At 36.5% G+C, this 17,569-nt stretch overlaps 1 pseudogene; it reads right to left on the reverse strand.

Annotated features, from left to right (window-relative positions):
- The window catches only part of LOC115416763 (sodium/potassium/calcium exchanger 1-like), a 40,158-nt pseudogene that overhangs the window by 14,410 nt on the left and 8,179 nt on the right, over positions 1–17,569 (reverse strand).

Genomic DNA, 17,569 nt, shown 5'->3' on the forward strand with positions numbered 1-17,569 from the left:
GCAACGTAATATAGAAGGAAGCAAAAAATGATAATACACACAAAAAAAGAAAATACATGCATCTATGCTTCCTTTATGGCGTTAATCTCAACAAAATGTCCCAAAAAAACAAAAAAAACAAAAAAACATATATATATATATATATATATATATATATATATATATATATATATATATATATATATATATATATATAGTATGTGTGTGTGTGTGTGTGTGTGTGTGTTGTATATATACATATATATATATACATATACATATATATATATATATATATATATATATATATATATATATATATATATATAAACAGCAAACTGTGTCAAATATATATATATATGTATGTGTAGAATCATGTTCTCTCCACAAACATCATTCATTAGCTCTTTTCCATGAATCCTATTATTGCTCTGATAATGTGACCAACAGTCTAATCAGAATAAAAATGCATAATGTTAGAATAAATAAGAGGTGGTTTTCATTTGGTTGCTACGGTGGTCGACAAAAACCAAATACGTTTCAACAGCCCAATGCGTCTCAGACAGAGAAAACAGCTGCAAGTACAGAAACGATGCCAACTCACAAACTCAAACACAGTCTAAACCAGGTACAGAAAGAAGAAGGTGGTGCAAATGAAAAAATGCACTGCAAGAAACAGAAACACATGCATAATCATCAAGGTTATTATCGTTAACGAAAACTAACGAAATGATGAAAACTACAATTGTCAAAACATTTTTGTTAACTGAAATAACTAAAAACTATAATTAAAAGAAAAAAAAATTATAATTAACTGAAACTGTATTGTGTGTTTACAAAACTAACTAAAATGTATAAAAAATTATAGATAAAATTCCCTTCGTTTTCATCTTTGTCAACGTTGGATTGATACGAAATCGATTTATTTCCCTCGAGCAATTTTAGCTGCTGGCACAATAGGATATTTAACGGTCCATCACTTGTCGTCACTTGTGGTTTCCAGTCGTCTTCTGGTCCCCACTCTACCTGGAAACATGGAGACTAAAGTTGGGAGAAAGCAGCAGAGTCCTGTCTGGGATTTATTTGAATACAACGGAGAAGAAGATACAAGATATTAAACTAAAACTAAGCATTTAGAAAATAACAAAAGCTAATAAAAAAAAACCTAGCAAACCTGCTCTAAAAACTAATGAAAACTAACTGAATTAGTGAAAAAAAAGTCAAAACTAAATAAAAATAAACTATAATGAAAATTCAAAACTATTATAATCGTGATAATCATCAAATGTTCTGCAAATAGAGAAACGATGCAAACCAAGAAAATATGTGCAAACAAAAAACGCTGCAGAACCAGTCAGTCCAACAGAAGAGCTCCAAACCTGTAGGGGGCGCTGTCAGCAGAACAGACACACAGGATGGAGAGACAGACGGAGAACAGCTGACTGACAGGGTTTCAAACTACAGACATTCAAGTAGATGTATAGCATTCATACCACACTTCCTGTACACACTGTATAATATGTGTCATATTTGTCATAAGCTTTTTTTTTAACCTGTAATATATGATTTTTAATCACTGCTAAAGCACTTGTAGTTAGATGTAAACTGCATTTCGTTGCTTTGTACATGTGACATGTGCAATGACAATAAAGTTAAATCTAATCTAATGGGACTTTTATTAGATTCTATTTGACACTAGTCTGTTGTCTATAAACGCTGCCCCCTACAGGTTTGGAGCACTTCTGTTGGACTGACTGGTTCTGCAGCGTTTTTTGTTTGCATCGTTTCTCTATTTGCAGAACATTTGATAATTATGCATTTGTTTTTGTTTCTTGCGGTGCATTTTTTCATTTGCACCACGTTCGTCTTTTTGTACCTGGTTTAGACTGTGTTTGAGTTTGTGAATTTGCATCGTTTCTGTTTTCTCTAACTGAGACACATTGGACTGTTGTAATGTGTTTGGCCCTTGTCGGCCACCGTAGTTGCAGAGTGGCGGTGGGTGTAAACGTTTTAATGCCTCATAACCATGTGAACACTCCATCCAATCTTTATCTTGTATTGACCCAGATCGGACTGTCTTGACCATATTTTTATGTCGTGTATCATTAATTCAAGGCTGATCCAGACCATAACTACAAGCATCTCACAGTGTCTCTCATCATTAACCCTCTGGTATCCAGGTGAGCATGTTATGCACGCTTTCCACTTCCTGTTATAAAAGGTCATATTATTTTTTACTATTTGTTTTATGTCAAAATTCAAAACTTGTTAATTTTTTCAGGATTTTTTAAAATTCTGACCCATCCACTAAAATCAGCACATTATAAACAATGGAAAATTCCTACACTAACCCTACATACACACAGCAGGTCTTAATGCACTATTTGGATTTTTTTTGTTGAAATCTGATTTTTTTGTGTGTGCTCGTTCATATTCCACATTAAATGCGACTTCTATCAGTTTTGAGTCTGAACTGAATGTGACCCTGAAGTGACCCACATGCACAAAAGAGGTCCTGATGTAACATGTGACCACACAGACACACACTGTGTTTACGGAGGTAACACTCCTGGGACGCAGAATTGTGATGTTTGTCACATTTCAATGATGTAAAGGTCAGACAAATGCGACCTGGCCATTCAGACTGAAGTCACATTGGAAAATATCAGATACGTATCAGATTTCAGACCACATATGAAAGTGGTCTGGGTTGGGTTAGTGCTGTTCAGACGGTCTTTAAGAGATCAGATACAGGTCACACATGGCAAAAACATCTGATTTGGGCTACACTTACCTACAGTCTGAACAGCCTTCGCCCAAGTGAGTAACAAAATGCTCGTTGACATAATTTAGCGCAAAAAATAATAATGCATATTCACCACTGTTGGTGTTAATCATTGACCTATGCCAGGCTGCAAAAATAAAAATACTATTAGTCCAATTTTTATGCAGGATATTGAAAACAAATAAAGTTTTTTGTGTGGTAATATGGTTTATGTACATTACAAACAAGGCATTTAAAGGGTTAAAAATATGACAGTTATTGACTATTTGGTATTTTTGTTTATGGCAAAAGTTGATGAAATAAAAAAAAAAAAAGCTTAAAATTTTTTTAACCCTATAATGCCAAACGTATCATATTTGATACATGAGTTTTGAAGCCCTCTACATGATCAGTGTGATATTTTTTTTCTTGAAAATCCTGATGTATACAATTAGATACATGCAATACACAGATAACCCACCAGGGGGAGGAGTTCACTCACCAGAGGCCTTTCCAGTGACACTACAAGACTGTTATTAATGAGGAAGGAGGAAGAACTGGGACCATTTAGAAAAGGAATTAACAATTTGTTAAACATGTTTGTGTTCTATTATGTTTTTGTTTGTTCAGAAATAATAATATTTGAACAGTGAAACCCAATGGATCAAATATGATACAAAATTGAAACTCATACATGGAAATTGATATTTGGAAAAAAAAAAAGGGGGTTGTTCAGAAGGACCAGTAAAGGATCCAGTTTCAAAGAACTGGAATTTTCTGTCAAAGATTTAATGGTTCAGGCTTTACAGGGTTAAAAAAAACTGCATGAAATAAATATGCGACATTACTTCGCCGCTGTCCAGATGATGTGTTTTCAGTGATCAGGATGGGCCTCTGTGGTCAGGATACCAAAGGGTTAATGGAGTTAAAACGTCCAAAAAATAACCCACATCTAATCTGAAATGTTTGTAGAAGCTGTTTCTGTTTAAAGGAGACGTTATAAAAATATACTGAAATAAAACACGTCGACTTAAAGGTGGGGTAGGAAATCCTGGAAAAACGGTTCGAACGAGCTACATTTGGAAAACACACAATTCAGAAGTCCAAACCCCTTTCTTCAAACTTCCCCCTGAGGCCATGCCTCCAGAGCACCAGACTGTACTCGCAGAGGGGGGAGGGACTAATGACAGTTGAGTTTGATAGACACATCACGGTTCAATCATTTCGATGGGTCGGTTAAAATGATTGGATGGTGTTTTTTTCAGTCCTGTCCCTTCCACAGGTGGCTATGTTTTTTTATTTTTGTGTTAGAGCATTTAATTAATTGGTTGTAATCGATGTGTGAAGGGGATTTTAAGCAATATAGCCTACAGCGCTGATTCATCAGTAAACCCATGGAGTTTAATAAATGACAGTGGATGGACACACTTGGTTTATGTTCAGATAATGAGATATTTTGTTGAAAAAGTCATTTTTTTTCCTGAGTTTTCTCTGTTTTGATAAAATAATCTTTGAATTTACATTCAGTTTTCATGAACATCTAAATTAAATATAGGAACATACATGATTTTACAGTGAAACATGCAAAATACAGAAGATAATATTATTATAAATGCTGATAAATCAGTTAAAGGTTTAATAGAGAGAAACATTCATTTGGGAACTGACACAAAAATAGCACTGGGTCTTTAAGGGTTAAATATAATAACCTGTATTTTCAGAACTTTTCCTTTTTTTAGTTTGTGGATGAAATTCACCTCAAATAATGTCAGGTTAAATTTAGCTGAAAGGCCGTTTTTCCTTCTTTTTTTTTTGGACATGAAAATAATTATTGATGGAATGGACCTGTCATGTGACCTGTCATGTGACCAAACAGGTAGAAGTCCCTTTAGCTTTGGTCACTATCCAGGTGATTCTTTCACTAACTATGTTTAGTTGCTCAGGAATAATGCAAAATAAACTGAGTATCTCATTTGTGGAGAATCTAATCTTTCTAACCAGGTAGAACATGCAGAGGTGTCAGAAGTATTCACATTTATTCCTCAGGTAGAAGTGCAGATACTAGGGTTTATACCAGTGTTTTACAACCTTGGGGTCGGGATGCCACATGGGGTCGTCTGACCCTGGCCCGTTTCAGATGCTGCAGCTCTTTCATAATTCATAGTTTGAGTTCTTGTTTGTTCAGTATTAATTGTCAGCCTTGTAAATCCAAGCTGGACTGACTGTACATATCCTGACCAAGAAAAATTAAATTCTCCCTTTGTGCAGTAATCTACACCTGGCTTTACCGCCTCCGTCCAGAATAATATACATTATATAGACTAAATGTCCTCTGAAATTAACCTTTATTTGCAACGTAGTATAGCAAACTATTACATGATCAAAAACTAATATATTTTAGTAAAAAAAAAAGTCTCCGTTTTGAATGTCTGGGGTCGCCAGAAATTTGTGATGTTAAAATAGTCAGGAGACAAAAAAGGTTGGAACCACTGTTTTAAACAGACTTCTGCAGAAGTACAAGTATCAAGTCAAGCTTTTTACTCCAGTAAAAGTACTGGTTTCAAAACTACTTAAAATATAAAAGTAAATGTAGAGGGAAAAAGTGCCATTAGGGCAAAAGCTTAGGAGGTTCCACAGGGGAGGGGCCTATAGCGCACTACCCCCCCCCTCCCCAAACACATTAATCTAAAGGCTATTTTTAAAATGTTAGTAGAAGTAAAAATCATCTGAAAAATAATTACTCCAGTAAAGTACAGATAACCAACATTTATACTTAAGTAAAGTAAGAAAGTGTTTGTACTTAGTTACTTGACACCTCTGATAACATGAATATATTGACAAAGGTTTTATTGTGGAACCTTTAGTGTATTTCAGACTAAACAGGTTCATGAACATAAACTAGATTTTCTCAGTAAAACCACTGAAACCCTTACATGTATTTCAGTTTCAACACAGTTTCCAGTCGATCTCCCTTCACCTGACTCTTATATTTCTATGTCATCATACATATATTTTATTTTTCATGCTTGCTTATATTGTTTTGCTTACTTAAATATATATATTTTTAAATTAATACTCAGTAGTTCAGTGTTTCTAAGCGGGTCTTGCCTTCAGTCTGCCTCGGTCGTCCGGTGTTTCTGACGGTGATTTGTTGACCTTAGGAGTCGGGGGTGTTTCGGGTTCAGGTTTAGATTTGTCTTCAGGTTTTGGTGCTGGTGGAGGAGGAGGAGGAGGAGCAGGAGCAGGAGCAGGAGGAGGTGGAGGAGCTTCACTCTCCTGTGAATTCAAACTCAGTTACAGTCACAAACGGGAACGGGCTCTTAAACATTTATTCCTGCCTTCAGATCCTCTGCACTGACCAACAGGACCAGAGGACCCACTGTTCACCTGCCAGTACCCAGCTGACACTAGTGTGTACAATTTGAAATTCATACCATAAAAGCTCATATTATTTTTCACAATTTGATTTAGGTCAGACAGTTGTTCATTTTTGCATGATTTTTTAAATTCTGGCCCAAACACTAAAATCATCACATTATAAACCATGTTAAATTCCTTCTACCAAGTCAGTAAAAACGCACTGACAGGTTTGAAATGATTTAACCAAGTACGAAAAATAATAATACATATTAACCAATGTTGCCATTAATGACTAAGTAATCCCATTTTTATGCAGTAGATTTAACTTTTTTTTTTTTTTTTTTTTTGCATTTTTCGCATCAAAAAATATGGTTCATGACATATAAAGGGTTAAAAAATATGACAGGTCACATTTGACCTAACACAAAAAATAATAATGCATTCATTAACTAATGTTCCCATTGATCATTGACATATGCCAGGATGCAAAAATAAGAAAATAAGTAATCCAATTTTTATATATATTGAAACAAAAATGTTTTTTTGTGTTTTTTGCATCAAAAAATATGGTTTGTTTACATTACAAATATGGTATTTAAAGGGTTAAAAATAAAATTTAAAAAAGACAACTGAGTATTTGGTATTTTTGTTTGTGGCTCAAGTTGATGAAATACTAAAAAGGCCCACAGGCCTTATGTTTGACACACCTGGAACAGAGAAAAGTGTTTTTTCTGCCAAATGTCCATATTCATGTGGACAGGGTGTTAGATATGTGGATAGCAACAGGTTTTTAATGTGGAGGGAACAGTTCAACAGTGAAAGACCGAAAGAAGACGGTCGTGTTCACATGGTTAAAACACACCAGGAAAAATATAAAAAAAAAAACCAAAAATAGTTTTAATCAGTGGATGAATACAGACAGCTGCATCTGATGGAGGATCATCTGTTCTATAGTCAAAAGCTGTTGGTTTATGAATAAGTGCTAAAAAAGGAATATTACATGTATGTAAAATATAATATATTCTAGTTATATTCTATACATACATACATATATATATATATATATATATATATATATATATATATTATATATATATATATATATGATTTTGTTTTTGTTTTTTTCAATGACTATGATTTTTTAAATTTTAAATTTTCTGCCTCTCAATTTCTAAAACACCATTTACTTTCTTTACATCTCACTTTGGAAGAAAAATCTCCCATTAAACTTTACGGAAATATTGATGTTTATAAACTATATGGACATAAATATTGGGACACATCATGTCTACAGCTGTTAGATGTCCTGTTCATGACGATTTCAGATAAAAAAACATCAATATTTCCTAAAGTTTAATGGTAGATTTTTCTTCCTCAGTCAGATATGATGAAAGTAGATGATTAGTTGTGGTAGAAAATTATTATTTACAGTCAGAGCAGGAAAAAATATTTTAGAAATTTAGAGGTAGAACATTTAAAATTACAGTCATGGATAAAAAAAAAAAAAAAATCAGTGTTGAGAGAAATTCAGTCCCAGCCATCTCTGAGGCATTTTAGAATCAAAGATAACATTTCCACCAAACTAACCAATGCAATGATATTGATCCCATAATATAAAACTATATTCTGACATTAATCATTATTGTTTTGTATCCCAGACCCCTGTTAGAAAAGAAACACCTGAATTCAACACGTCCACATACTTTTGTCCACATAGTGGATGTTGTCATTTGTGGAAAAGGTTTTTTCGTTCCTAAACCCATGAATAAAGCATGTGTTTGAGGCCCCTCGGGTGCAGGATCATTAATGTGTCCTCATGTCTGTGCTCTCAGACTGAAGAGGACACTTGTACGACTCAAACATGTTCAGCTCATCCTGGGCTGCAGCGTCCGCATCACGGACAGAGCTGATCCTGTTTGATTGTCCTGTTTAATGACATTTCTGCAGACTGACGTGTGCGGACTGAGGCTGGGTTCGTGGCTGTGACACCTGGAGTCCTTTCAGTTCTGCATCATCAAACGCTCTTCCATCATCACCTGCTCCACAGACCAACCACGTCTCGCTTTCAGTGTTTCAGATGAAAGCCTCGTCTGCACACACTGACCATTGTTTCCTCTGCGTTTGTGCTTCTGCCTCATGAAATCAGTTCAGATTTAAGGACTAACTGCAAACAAAACCTTCTATAAATACGAGTTTACCGATTCATTTGTCAACCCACAGTTTGAGCACAAAGACATTTTAACCCTTTAGGTCCAAAACATCCTCCATCGACCAAAACCACCTACTGATCTAAACTGTTTAACACCTGCTGATCCACTAATCCTATCAATGCTTGTCAATAAATGGTGTAAAATACAGTTCTTCATGTTTTCATGGTCATCAGATACGACCCATGTGGACGTTCAGAGGCTCCGTAGTTATCGTGTCAGATATGATGACATATATAAGACATTTCATGTTGTTCATATTTGTTTAGGCCATTTTTTGTGATGGGATAGTTTGTAAATGTAAACATTTTTATGTAATTTTACTTTTTTAGAGTAAAACAAAGAGAAAAATTTGTAGTTGTCATTATTCATAGGTTATCTATATTATAAAAGGGAAGTAAACTCTGTGTGTGTGTCTCGGGCATCACACTACCGCCGTACAGAGCTGACAGCTGCAGGTTGTCATGTTTATGTGTTTTTGGTCGAGGAACAGACTAGTGGAAACGGTCAGTTGACAGGACCAATATTTTAGGAGATATTAGTAATTTGGTGGGACGGCCATGGCTCAGGAGGTAGAGTGGGTCATCCAATAACTGAAGGGTTGGCGTTTCGAATCCCGCTCTGTCCTAGAGCTGTCACCGCTGTGCCGTTGTGTCCTTGGGCAAGACACTTCACCCACCTTCCCTCCAGTGTCACTCACAGTGGTGTACGAAAATGTATGAGTGTTCGGTGGTGGGGGGAGGGGCCGTTTGGTGTGAGTTGTCAGCCACACTTCTGTCAGCCTGCCCCAGGGGATAAGAATGTAGTTTACCACCACCAGAGTGAGAATGTGAGAGTGAACGAACACTGGATCAATAATGTAAAGTGCTTTGGGTGCTGAGAAATCTAATCCATTATTATTATTATTATTATTATTATTATATCTTGGAATACATTGACCTCCCAGTGTCCAATCATATTGCTATGCCCAGAATCATAGAATCATTATTGAAGTGGGTTACCAAGCAACAGATAAACAAAAGGGCCACGTTGCCATGGTGTCAAATTTCATGCCAGCTGAGAGGTTACTGAACTGAAAATGACTGTGGAATTTACCAAGAAAGGAAAGGAAGTAAAGGAATGATCTGGATCAGAGGGTCTAGAACCCATGATTCCCCACGGGTCAACACACTAGTTATGATATAAGAACCTGCAATATTTGACCACTTCAGATCACATTGGTCTGAATGTGGAACCTGAATGAAATTGATTTTGACCTTTGATTGTTAATATTTTCAGTGTAATTTTTGCTTTTCACAAATTCATCCCATGGGCCTTTTTGGACCCTTTGTCCGGCCGGTTTTGGCCCCTGGACCTTATGTTGGACACCCCTGCTTTAATTCATCCATCTGTTCATAGTCGTACTGATTTTTTTTTTACTTCTGTGTGTTGAACGCTGCTGTGAGTTCCTCAACATTTCGTCTGCAGATAAAGTTGATGTTTCAATAAACTTTTGTGTCGCCGTCTGGGACTGACCTTTTCGCCGTCGTTGTTGCTCCACACCTTGACGATGTTCATGTGCTTGTTGAGCTGCGTCTTCACCACCTGTTCGATCTGACTGTTGAACTTCATGAAGCTGACGTAGCTGATGTAGCCCAGCACCAGCAGGACGCTCTCCCACCACAGGATCATGTTGTCCAGGAAGAACACGATGAGCATCATGAGGTCCAGGATGTAGAAGGTGACGTCACGGAACAACGGCCACCACGTCAGGTGCAGCATCTCCCGCGAAAAGATGGCGCACATGCCGATGACGAAGAGGATGTTGAAGACGGCCGAGCCCACGATGGTGCCGATGCCCACGTTGCTATGGGAGATGAAGACGCCGATCAGGGAGGTGAAGAGCTCCGGAGCCGAGCCTCCCGCCGCCATGAAGGTTGCCCCGGCAACGTCGTCTGAGATCTCCAACTTGTCGGTGATGACCTCCAGAGCCGGGACGAAGAATTCATCGCAGACGATCGCCAAGGCGACGAACATGTAGGTCATCCCGATAACATGCAGGATCACCCAACCCTCCCGCCGCTGCTCCACCGAGAACAGGTCCTCAGGGTACTCACCCTTCCTTTGAGGGGGTTGAGGGGGATGTGAGGGGGGCGGGCTGGTGGTGGGGGTCACGGTGGTGGTGGGCGGGGCAGGGGGCGGGGTCGGAGGGGGTTTTGGTTCCACATAAATACACTGTTCGATATCTGTCCTGTTGACGATGATCACCAGAGGAGGTTCGGTGCTGAGCTCCGTCTCATTGGACGCCCCCACCTCCCGAACGTCGACCTCCACCGCGTTGTCGTCGCCACCACCGCGGCCGTCTAGTCCGGAAACGCCAAGCGCTCGCTGCTGAAGACTCAGAGTGTAGACGAAACACAGCAGCACACCTGAGGAAAGGTAAAGGTCAGGTGATCCGTCATGTGATCTGCACAAACCCCAACCGTCCAACTCAGTCAGCTCAGGATGGGCGATACTGGGAATGTGGGTATCGATCCAACACCAAGTAAATACAGGGCTAGTTTCACCAACACCGATACTCATACTTTTCACTTGAAATGTCATGATTGTTGAATAATTTTGTGATTTTGCCTTTAGTTAGTTGATAATGATAAAACACAGGACAAAGATTTTAGGCGAATAAACATGTTTTTTCATTAAGGAACTACGATAGAAAACAATTTAACAGTTTAAAATAATAAAATAATTCCCCTTTTAAATTGATGGTGTTACCATGGTGATGAATTATTACACACATCACATGTGACAGTTTGTCTGTCAGCCGCAGTGAATAAACTCCACACAGCACTTCTGTTTCTGTCTGCCATCACAGGCTGCTCTCAGTCAGTGCTCTGACTGGGGGGGGGGGGGGGGCTGAGAGAGCAGCAGAGAGAGAGAGAGATCCACTGTTTGCACCAAGGTTATAATAGTTTTGGATTTTTAATTATAGTTTAGTTTTAATTAGTTTTGACTTTTTTTTCTCTTATTCAGTTAGTTTTAATTAGTTTTTAGAGCAGGTTTGTTAGTTTTTATTAGTTATCGTTTTTTTCTGAATGCTTAGTTTTAGTTTAGTTTAGTTTTAGTATTAGTTTTAGTTATTTCATATATTTTATCTTCCTCATCATCCTATTCAAAGAAATTAGTGAGGCGCGGATATGGGTTACCCTGGACACTTTATTTGGGGGTCGGGTTAGGGCGGCTCATGGACTGAGCAGAGACACAATGTACCGTACAATGTATAAATTCCCTATAGCAGGTTGAGGGGGGTGCAATCCATACACAACGTCACTTACGTGAAACAATGCGAAGATGTGCAAAGCATGAGAGGAGATGCACAAAGCAGCCAGCAGTTAAAGCAGATAGAAACATATATAACCAGCTAACCAGCAGTTAAAGCAGATAGAAACATATATAACCAGCTAACCAGCAGTTAAAGCAGACAGAAACATATATAAACCACTTATAAACATATATAACCCAGTTCCTCATCAGTAAACCACACCTTAGCAGATATCTCATCTCTTAATCATCTCCAGTTTCATTATTAGCTAACTTTGCTTCAGTTCAGTTCAGCTAGCTGTAGCTAGTAACATCAAACGTTTTTTAACATTCTAACAGGTTCCATACCTCTGTAACTGGATTAGTTTTCATCCTCCTCTTTTCTCCTCTTCTAAACTGTGCAGTTCAGGGCTTGGAAGGCCTTTTCATGGTGATAAACTCTCCAGTTTTAACCTGGATGCTAGTCCTGTTTGACTCTGTACTTTAGCTCTGCTCTGTCTCTGTCACTCACGCGCACACACACGGTACGCCAAAAAAAAAAAAAAAACCTGACCCATGTATCACTACAGTAAACCCCAGACAGGACTGTGCTGCTGTGTCCCAGCTTTAGTCTGTATGTTCCAGGTAGAGTGGGGACCAGAAGACAACTGGAAACCACCAGTGACCACACATGACAGACTGTGAAGTGTCGTATGGTGTCACCAGCTCAAACTGCTGGAGCGAAATAAATTAATTTCATATCAATCCGACATTGACAAAGACGAAAACGAAGGGAATTGTATCCATAATTTTTATACGTTTTAGTTAGTTTTGTAAGCTCACAATACAGTTTCAGTTAGTTATCGTTTTTTTTTTCTTTTAATTAGAGTTTTTATTTATTTCAGTTAACGAAAATGTTTTTTCAATTTTAGTTTTCGTCATTTCGTTCGTTTTCGTTAACGATAATAACCTTGGTTTGCACAGACAGACTTGGACAGAAGCTGCGCTCATATGAACTGGACGTATAGAAGAGAAACTACAACAGACGTATAGATCTAATCATGCTAGAATCAATCCGATCCAATACTCACCCTGGTATCAATACTATGGATATTTAGATTGATACACCCACACCTACAGTCAATATCCAAACCTTATAAGAGAGCATTGCATTGTGGGTTATTAGTGGCATGAGCACCTTTTCCACCAACATTTTCACAAACTTTTATCTCCAGGAATCTTTTTACCTGATAAAAGAATTCAGGTTAATCCTTGTGGTTTGTGTTTCCACCTCAAAGTTTAACCCCTAAAGACTCAAACATAAACCAGTGCCTACATTCATCTACTGATCTAAACTGGTTAATACCTGTCGATCCAATAATCCTGTCAATACGTGTAAATAATTGGTGTAAAATACATTTTGTCGTGTTTTCATGGTCATCAGATCTGAAAATAAGTTGATGTGAAACATTTCCACTGTGTCCCAAAGATGCCCTTTAGTTGAATTATTTTTGTTTTAGTTTTAATTAGTTTTTATTTATTATTTCTGGTACAAAGGTGTCCAGGCAGATGCTTCAGTTTGTTCAACTGATAATTTTCCACGTCAAATTTAATAATCATTCATAGAAACTTACATTTAAAAAAAAACCATAAATAATCTGATTTTAGATAGTATTGTGTGTTTCTGAGTTTATTCTTGGGCTGTGATGTTTTCTCTAATATCCAGAGGTGTCAGTGGTATTCATATTCCTTCTTCAGGTAGAAGTACAGATACTGGGGCTTAAACAGACTTCTGTACATGTTCAAGTATCAAATAAAGGTTTTTACTCCAGTAAAAGTGTAAAAGAACTGGTTTCAAACCTACTTTAAGTATAAAAGTAAATGTAAGGGGAAAATGCCATGAGGACAAAAGCTTAGGGGCTTCCACAGGGGAGGGGCCTATAGTGCACTACCCCACCCCCACAAAACACAGGTTTCTGAAGGCCATAAAGACTATAATGTTCTATTAAAATGTTGATGTTCAAAATGGAGGAAGCCACTGGAACTTTTGGGGGTGCAGTATAATTTGGATTTAAATACCTAACATGATGGATATCTGTCACTTTTTGTTTTGCTTTCTCTGCCTGTCTTCCTTTTCACTTTGATTGTGAAGAAACAACATTTTTGATTCACATACCTAGGTGTTTTATTTTACGATACGATATGAGCTATTGTGCGAACATACACAAGGGGTGGGAGATTATAAATTAAACTTCATCCCGCTCCTTTTTGAATGATTTACTTTCTTTTTTATATAAATCTTTTGTTGTTGATTTTATTCCAAATATTTGAAATAAATTTAAAAAAAATAATAATAATAATATTAAGTACTATCTCAGTGTGCTAGTGATGTTGCACAAGCATATATTACATAAACCAGTCTTGTAGCATCATTGCATTTTTAATTTTACCGACTGTTTGTTTGTTTACTGTTTGTTACTGTTTGTTGTACTGTTAAACTTTACCGATAATTACTAAATGTCAAATAAACTGAAGTGTGTAATGTCGGTTTTTCCATTAAATCACAAACGTGATGATTTGTTTATTTATTACCGTAAGATGACCTGAAAAGTCATTCCGTAAACATGACCATAAATATCTGTTGTTTTGAATCTAGAATGCTCATTACTTTTTTATCTCGTACTAAATTTAAATTGATTGGGTTTCCTCCTGTGTCCACACATATCGCACCATGTTTGTTTTAAAACTCTTCTTTTTCTCTTGTTTAAACCAAGTTTCTAATAGTTTTGGATTTTTCACTATAGTTTAGTTTAATTTAATTTTGACTTTTTTTCTCTAATTCCTTTAGTTTTAATTCATTTTTAGAGCGGGTTTGCTAATTTTTATTAGTTTTCTTTTTTTTTGTAAATGCTTAGTTTTAGTTTAGTTTTAGTTTTGTCGTATCTTTTCTCTTCTTCTCCGTCGTATTCAAATAAATCCCAGACAGGACTCTGCTGGTTTCTCCCATCTTTAGTCTCCATGTTTCCAGGTAGAGTGGGGACCAGAAGACGACTGGAAACCACAAGTGACGACACGTGACGGACTGTGAAGTGTCATATGGTGCCACCAGCTAAAATTGCTTGAGCGAAATAAATCGATTTCGTATCAATCCGACATTGACAAAGACAAAAATGAAGGGAATTTTATCCATAATTTTTATACGTTTTAGTTTGTTTTATAAGTACACAATACATTTTCAGTTAGTTATCGTTTTTTCTTTTAATTTTAGTTTTTATTTATTTCAGTTGACGAAAATGTTTTTTCAATTCTAGTTTTTGTCATTTCGTTAGTTTTCGTTAACAATAATAACCTTGATTTGTAACGTCCATCAACATGTTTCTTTTTGTTCATGTGACTGTAGTTGCACAAAAAGGTATTTCCATTGCAGTTTTGTGCAATGTATTAATTTCGCTACGCTCCAAAAACCACCTCCTACAGGCGCAAACATTTTCATCGAAAAACAAGAGTTTGGGCAAAATTGTTGTTTTTGCATTAGGCAAATTTTTATTATATTCACACAATTTGAAGATCAATGGACAAGTGACTACTGTCTTGCTCTGTACTCCACTTATTCCACTGTATTGCTTTGTTTTGCATGGATCACTGTTATTTATTTATTTATTGAGGACTGTGGGTGAAAATTAGCACTGACGCTAACTTTGGCATATTTACATGTTTATACTGAAATGGAATGTATAAATGTGCTCATTAAAGTGCACTGTCTAAATGAAGATACATACATGAGCTCTTCAGGGTTCAGTCACGGACCCCACCTCACCCCCCCACTCCTACATTATTTATCTGCACCAAGGTTATGATCGTTAACAAAAACTAACAAAATGACAAAAACTAAAAACATTTTCGTTAACTGAAATAAATAAAAACTAATTAACGAAAAAAATGAGAATTAACTGAAACTGTATTGTGTACTTACAAAACTAACTAAAAAGTATAAAAATTATGGATAAAATTCCCTTTGTTTTCGTCTTTGTCAATGTTGGATTGATACGAAATCAATTTATTTCACTCAAGTAATTTTAGCTGCTGGCACCATATGATATTTAACGGTCTGTCGCTTCTCGTCACTTGTCATTTAGAGTCGTCTTTTCGTCCCCACTCTACCTGGAAACATGGAAAATAAAGTTGGGAGAAAACAGTAAAGTCCTGTCTGGGATTTATTTGAATTCGATGGTGAAGAAGAGAAAAGATATAAAAAAACTAAATTAAAACTAAGCATTTAGAAAATAACAGAAACTAATAAAAACAAGAAAACCTGCTCTAACAACAAATTAAAACTGAATTAGAGAAAAAAAGTCAAAACTAAATAAAAAATAAACTATAATGAAAAATCCAAAACTATTATAACCTTGGTCTGCACCCCCAAACAAGCAGAATGCCCCCCCACACATCCTAACGTTCTGGTCCCTCCTCTGCGTTTAGTTTATTTTGACGTATTTTCGATGCTTCATAAACCAGTTCGCTCATATTTTCATGTTGTACATCTTGTGTCGTCAGTCCTACTGTGTAATGATGTGATTTTTGCTGTACCCGGGTCCGTCTCTGACCTGATATGAAGAAGAGGACTCTGCCTCGTTTGAGTCTCCTCCTCACTGGTGCGTGGACGCTCATTGTCCTCGTGGTTTCGACTCCAAACAGGAAGTTATGTGAGATGCATGGTTATTCCTTAAGGGGTCCGACAGCAGCGTTCCGCAGCAGGAAGACGACGCTGACACACACCGACACACACGAACACACGGCAGGTTTCATGGTTTACAGCGGCCTTCAGCGACCTGTGGACACACTGAAGCAAAACTGACATGATCAGGAGGAGAGAACGTCACATGAACCCTTAAAGACCCAAACAACCGACCACAAACACCTACTGATCTAAAATATTCAATAATCTATGATCCAATAAGTCTATCTATACATGTCAATAATTGGTGTAAAATACAGTTATTCATCTTTTCAAGGTCATCAGATATTAATAATTGGATGTTCAGAGGCTCCATAGTTACCATGGAAACACCGTCGTCTTCTACAACATTGACTCACCAGTAAAACCCATGGAGTTGGATCAATGACAGTGGATAAAATGAAAAAAAAAAAAAAGAAGAAGAAACACAACATGCAAAATAATAAATAATGTGAACAAATAAGCAACGAACTGAGTAAAATAAAAAAAAAATCAACAAAATGAACAAAGACATCCAAAGTAATGAACAAAAGGAATAAAAATTGAACAATAAATCAACAAAATGATAAGTAATATTAACAAAATAAGCCCTGAACTGAAGAAAATTGAAGAAATATATTGAAATAATTGGTGTAAAATACAGTTCTTCATCTTTTCATGGTCATCAGATATGACCATATTTGGACGTTCAGAGGCTCCGTAGTTACCGTGGAAACACCATCATCTTCTACAACATTGACTCACCAGTAAAACCCATGGAGTTGGATCAATGACAGTGGATAAAATGAACAAAAATCAATAAAAAAAAAACTTACAAAACAAAGTTATCACATGAAAAAAAGAGGCAAATAATAGACTAAAATTAAACAAAAGAGAATAAAAAAGCAACGAAATGAAACATTGTTTAAGAAAAATAAGACAAGAAATGAACAAAAATCAATGAAATAAAGAAGAAAGAAAGAAAATCCAAAAAAATCATGAATGACACGGAGATAATAAGCAACAACATGAACAAAAATATATAAGAAATGGACAAAATAATAAGTGACATTAACAAAATAAGCCACAAAGTGAACACAATTGAACAAAAAAATAATAAAATAGGCAACAAACTGAACAAAAACAGCTAAAGTAATCAGTAAAATTAACAAAATTAATAAAAGAAAATTACAAATTGATTCACCAGTAAAACCCATCTGCTGATCTAAACTGTTGAATACCTGCTGATCCATTAATCCTATCAAGACA

This window comes from Sphaeramia orbicularis, chromosome 3, assembly GCF_902148855.1.
Source record: "Sphaeramia orbicularis chromosome 3, fSphaOr1.1, whole genome shotgun sequence".
Taxonomy (NCBI): Eukaryota; Metazoa; Chordata; class Actinopteri; order Kurtiformes; family Apogonidae; genus Sphaeramia; species Sphaeramia orbicularis.